We start from the raw sequence: 6,000 nt of genomic DNA, 5'->3' as shown, positions 1-6,000 counted from the left end.
GTTCTGCATTTGTTTGTTTGTTTTTTCTTACAGTTTTTACCTTGTAGTTGATTTCTAATCTTATAGCATTGTGGTCAAAAAAGATGATTGATTCAGCTTTCTTAAATTTACTGAGGCTTGTTTTGTCACCCAGCATGTGAACAATTCTGAGAATGTTTCACATGCACTTGAATAATGTGTGTTCTGCTGATTTTTTGATGGAGTGCTCTATGAATATCAATTAAGTCTGTCTAGTCTAATGTGTCACTTAAGGCCTGTGTTTCCTTATTCACTTTCCATCTGGATGATCCGTCCATTGATGAAAGTGGGGTATTAAAGCCTCCTACTATTACTGTATTACTGTTGATTTCTCCATTTATGGTTGTTAGTTTTGCCTTATAATTTAGGAGCTTCTATGTTGGGTGCACACATATTTACAATGTTATATCTTCTTCTTGGATTGATCCCCTGATCGTTATATAGTGTCCTTCTTTGTTTCTTATAACAGTCTTTATGTTAAAGTCTATTTTGTCTGATAGGAGTATTGCTGCTCCAGCTTTCTTTTGATTTTCTGTTGCACAGAAATCCTTTTACCATTTCCTCACTTTCAGTCTCTATGTGTCCCTAGAACTGAAAAGGGTCTCTTGTAGACAATGTATATACAGCTCTTGTTGTTGTATCCATTCAGCTAGTCTCTGTCTTTTAGTTGGAGCATTTAATTTGTTCATATTTATGGTAATTATTGATTTCCCTGGGGGCTTAGTGTTAAAGAATCAGCCTACCGATGCAGGACACACAGGTTCAATCCCTGGGTTGGGAGGATCCCCTACAGAAAGAAATGGCAATCCACCCCAGTGTTCTTGCCTGGGAAATCCCATGGACAGAGGAGTCTGGTGGTCTACAGTCCATGGGGATGGCAAAAGAGTCAGACATGACTTAGTGACTAACCAACAACAGCAATGTTCCAGTTGTCCTTTTGTTAATTGTTTTGAATTTGTTTTTATAGGTGTTTTTTCTTCCTTTCCTCTTTGTTCATGACTTGCTGATTTAATTTTAGTGTTACGTTTGATTCCTTTTTCTTTTTTGTGTGTATCGGTTGTATTTTTCTGGCTTGTGGTTACTATGAAATTTTTATATAGTAGCCTATAAAAACAAGGTTGTTCTAAGTTGCTGGTCTTTTAATTTCAAATGCATTTCCAATATCCTGCATTTTTGCTCTCCTGTACTCACAATTGCTAGTTTTGATATCATATTTGTGTGCAGATGATTTCCTACCTTTAATGTATGTTTGCCTTTACCAATGAGCTTTTCCATTCATAATTTTCTTGTTTCTAGTTGTGGTCTTTTCTTTTTTGCCTAGAGAAGTTGCTTTAACATTTGTTGCAAAGCTGGTCTGGTGGTGTTAGTCTAGCTTTTGTCTGTAAAGCTTTTGATTTCTTCATCAAACTTGAATGAGAGCCTTGCTGGATAGAGTATTCTTGGTATAGGTTATTCTCTTCCATCACTTTAAATACATGGTGTCATTCCCTTCTAGCCTGCAGTTTCTGCCTAGAAATCAAAAGCTATAGGAATTCCTAACCTTGTAGGAATTCCTTAGTATGTTATTTGTTGCTTTCTCTTTGTTGCTCTTAATATTTATTCTTTGTTTTTAATTTTTGTCAGTTGATTACTTTGTGTCTTGATGTGTATCTCTTTGGGTTTATCTTGCCTGGGATTCTCTGCACTTCCTGAACTCGGGTGACTGTTTCATTTCTCATGTTATGGAAGTTTTCAGCTATTCTCTCTTCAAATATTTCCCCAGGTCCTTTCCTTCTCTCTTCTCTCCTTCTGGAACCCCTATAATGCAAATATTGATGCATTAAGTGTTGTCCCAGAGGTCTCTTAGAGTGTCTTCATTTCTTTTCATTCTTTTTACTTTAGTCCATGAAAGTGATTTCCACCATTCTGTCTTTCAGTTCACTTATCCAATTCTTCTGCCTCAGTTATTCTGCTATTGATTACTTCAGTGTATTTTTCATTTCAGTTATTGTATTGTTCATCTCTATTTATTCTTTAGTTCTTCTCAGTCTTTGTTACACATTTCTTGTATCTCAATCTGTGCCTCACTTCTTTTTCCGAGATCTTGGATCATCTTTACTATCATTACTCTGAATTCTTTTTTGGGTAGATTGCCTAATCTCCAGTTCATTTAGTTGTTATTCTGGGGTTTTATTTTATCTTCTTCCTTCTTCTGGTCATGTGTCTCTGCTGTCTCATTTTGTCTAACTTACTATGATTGAGGTTTCTCTTCTGCAAGCTGTAGGGTTGGTTGTAATTCTTGCTTCTACACTCTGCTTCCTGGTGAATGAAATTGTCTAAGAGGCTTTTATAGGCTCCCTGGCGGGAGGTACTGCTTCCTACCCACTGGTGGGTAGAGCTGGGTCTTGTTCCTCTGGGCAGGGCCATGTCAGAGGGTATGTTTAGTGGGCAGCTGTGTCCTCAGAAAGACTTTAAGCAGCCTGTCTACTGATGGTGGAGCCGTATTCTTGCCCTGTTGGTTGTTTGACTGTGGTGTTTCAGCATTGGCCGCTACAGGCTATTGAGTGGGGCCAGGTCTTGGCTGCCTCCAGGAGAGCTCAGGCTAATGAGTACTCTCCCAAACTACCACTGCTCCTGTGTTTGTTCCTGCAGTGAGCTACCGCTACCTCCTCTCACTCCACTTCCACAGGAGACCCTCCAATACCAGCAGGTAACCTGGCCCTGAATCCTATGAGGTCACTGCTTTTTTCCCCTGGGTCCTGGTGTGCAAGAGAACTTGTGTTCACCCCCAGGAGTGGAGTTTCTGTTTCCCCCAGTCCTATGGGATTCCTGCCATCAAACCCCACTGACCCTCAAAGCCAGATTTTCTGTGGGCCTCCTCTTCCCATTGCCGGACCCCCGGGGTGAGGAGTCTAACATGGGGCTCAGAACTTTCACTCCGGTGGGAGAATGTCTTTGATATAACTATTTTTCTAGTTTGTGGATTGCCCATCTGTAGGATTTGGGATTTAATTTTCCTGTGACTGTGTTCCTCCTATGCCTGGTTGTGGAGTCTTCTTTGTCTCTGGATGTAGGGTACCATTTCTGATAGGTTCTGGAGTGTTTTGGTTGATGGTGGTTTAGCAGTTAGCTGTGATTTTGGTGTTTTCATCTGAAGCGGTGAGGTCATATCTACTCTGCCATCTTGTTTCCACCTTTTGATGTCCTCTTTTACATCTTCGTGTTTATCCTTTTGCTGTTCATTGTACTTATGATTGCTTTCACAATTAAAAAAACTAGAGTGCTCGCTTCGGCAGCACATATACTAAACTTGGAACGATACAGAGAAGATCAGCATGGCCCCTGCGCAAGGATGACATGCAAATTTGTGAAGTGTTCCATATTTTTGCAACCTAGATGTCTATCAGCAGATGAATGGATAAGGAAGCTGTGGTACATATACACCATGGAATATTACTCAGCCGTTAAAAAGAATTCATTTGAATCAGTTCTAATGAGATGGATGAAACTGGAGCCCATTATACAGAGTGAAGTAAGCCAGAAAGATAAAGAACATTACAGTATACTAACACATATATATGGAATTTAGAAAGATGGTAACGATAACCCTATTGCAAAACAGAAAAAGAGACACAAGTACAGAACAGACTTTTAAAAAATTTTTTTTTTATTTTTTATTTTTCAGTGGGTTTTGTCATACATTGATATGGATCAGTCATAGAGTTACACGTATTCCCCACCCCGATCCCCCATCCCACCTCCCTCTCTACCCGATTCCTCTGGGTCTTCCCAGCCCACCAGGCCCGAGCACTTGTCTCATGCATCCCACTTGGGCTGGTGATCTGTTTCACCATAGATAATATACATGCTGTTCTTTCGAAACATCCCACCCTCACCTTCTCCCACAGAGTTCAAAAGTCTGTTCAGAAGTACAGACTGTTCAGAAGTACAGACTGTTCAGAAGTACAGAACAGACTTTTGAACTCTGTGGGAGAAGGTGAAGGTGGTATGTTTCGAAAGAACAGCATGTATATTATCTATGGTGAAACAGATCACCAGCCCAAGTGGGATGCATGAGACAAGTGCTCGGGCCTGGTGGGCTGGGAAGACCCAGAGGAATCGGGTGGAGAGGGAGGTGGGAGGGGAGACCGGGATGGGGAATACGTGTAACTCTATGGCTGATCCATATCAATGTATAACAAAACCCACTGAAATGTTGTGAAGTAATTAGCCTCCAACTAATAAAAAAAAAATAAATTAATTAAAAAAAAAAACTTTAGAAATCTACGTACTGGCTTATTTAAATGATTCACTTTCCTATTGTGATTTTTCTCTTTCCTATTTATTATTGCTTCTTTTCTATTTAGAGAATACCATTCAGTAGTTTTTTTTAAGGATAGGCTTAGTCTTACTATATTCTTTAATTTTTTTGCTTGTCTAACAAGTTCCCTCTTCCTCAATTCTATATGATAATCTTGCTGATAGTGTATCCTCATTTGGGTGTTTTTCCCTTTTAGGATTTTGAATATATCTTGCCATTGCCTCCTGGCCTGTGATGTTTCTGCAGAGAAATCAGCTGATACTCTTATGGGGGTTCCCTTGTGACTAACTCTTGTTTTTCTCTTGCTGCCTTTAGACTCTTTCTACCATTAACTTTAACTAATAGACATTTTAATTATACTGTTCTTGGTGTGGGTCTGTTTGGGTTCATCTTGTTTGGGACTCTCTGTGCTTCCTGTACCTGGATATCTTTTTCCTTCTTTAGGTTTGGGAAATTTTCAGCCATAATTGCTTCAAATATATTTTATATTCCCCTTTTTCTTCTTATTCTGGATTCCATTTATGCATAGGTTGGCTCCCTCTAATTATCCCAGAGGTCTTGCTTATTGCTTTCTTTTTTTTTCCCCCACTTGTCTTTCTGTCTGCTGTTCTGCTTGGATGATTTCCATTGTTCTAGCTTTCGGATCACTTGTTCATTCTTCTGTATTATTTAGTTTGCTACTTATTGCCTTTAGCTCAGTTTTTGTCTTGACAAATGAGTTTTAAAATTTTCATTGGCTTCTCTTTATAGTTTCTACTTCCTTGTTACAATGATCTGTATTTCTTTTTTCCTTTCTTTCTTATTCTTTTTTCCCTTGCTATGCCATGAGGTGTGTGGGATATCAGTTCTCTGACCAGGGTTTGAACCTGGACCACAGCAGTAAAAAAGTCACAAACACTAGACCACCAGGGAACTCCCTATTTCTATTGATAGCCCTTTCTTTCCTTCAGTATTTATATTGCATCCATTTTGAACTTGGTGTTTAGTAGACAGGAGAGGTCTGTTTCATTATTTGTTCTTTCAAGGAAATTCTCTTGTTCTTTTAATTGGGAGTAATTCCTCTGCTTTTTCATTTTACTTAACTTTCCATGTTTCCCTGAATTTAGGAGAAACAGTTATCTACTTTGATCTTAAAGGGCAATTTTTATGTGGGAGCATCCCAGTGTAGCCTGTGTGAGTGTAATAATTTTACTGTGAGGGCTGTTTTTGGTATGGATGCCTGTCACATCTTTTCTCTGTGTGTGCTGGCCATGATCCCCTTCTTAGGGGGTACAGCGGGTGGTGTGTTGTCTGGACACCGAGCAGGGCTTCCTCTTTGCTTTGGGGTTGTTTGTTAGGGTCAGGGTCTGCTTCCCAGTTGTCGGAATAGAAGCCCTCAGATGCATTTCTGAGCTGCAGTGTGAGGTAGATGTTACTGGAGTGCTCCTGCTGGGAGCTCCTTTTAATTTCATGGCTGCTTGCACGCTCCCAGAGGCAGAACCATGCCCGCTGTGAGTGTGCTGAGGGGCTGATATGGTGGGCCCCACCCCTCCCTTGACATGCAGGTTAATAATGGGGCTTTTATGGCAAACCTGGGCTCCATCCTGTGCACATCTCTGGTTGTGGCCTGGACCACACTCCAGTCCCTTTGGCCTATCTCTGTGCAACCAACCCTAGTCCTCTCCTCAGGTCTGCAAAAGGAC

General features: G+C 40.3%; 1 non-coding gene across 1 annotated transcript; it reads left to right on the top strand.

The window, feature by feature from the left end:
• The first annotated feature begins 3,277 nt into the window (after positions 1 to 3,277).
• Positions 3,278 to 3,384, top strand: LOC136165623 (U6 spliceosomal RNA). Its single transcript, XR_010662629.1, has one exon. It is a non-coding gene; the product is annotated as a U6 spliceosomal RNA (small nuclear RNA).
• The last annotated feature ends 2,616 nt before the right edge of the window (positions 3,385 to 6,000 follow it).

The sequence above is a fragment of the Muntiacus reevesi genome, chromosome 3, assembly GCF_963930625.1.
Source record: "Muntiacus reevesi chromosome 3, mMunRee1.1, whole genome shotgun sequence".
Lineage (NCBI taxonomy): Eukaryota > Metazoa > Chordata > Mammalia > Artiodactyla > Cervidae > Muntiacus > Muntiacus reevesi.
The sequence above is the reverse complement of the archived record's forward strand: the minus strand, read 5'-3'. Positions and strand labels throughout refer to the sequence as shown.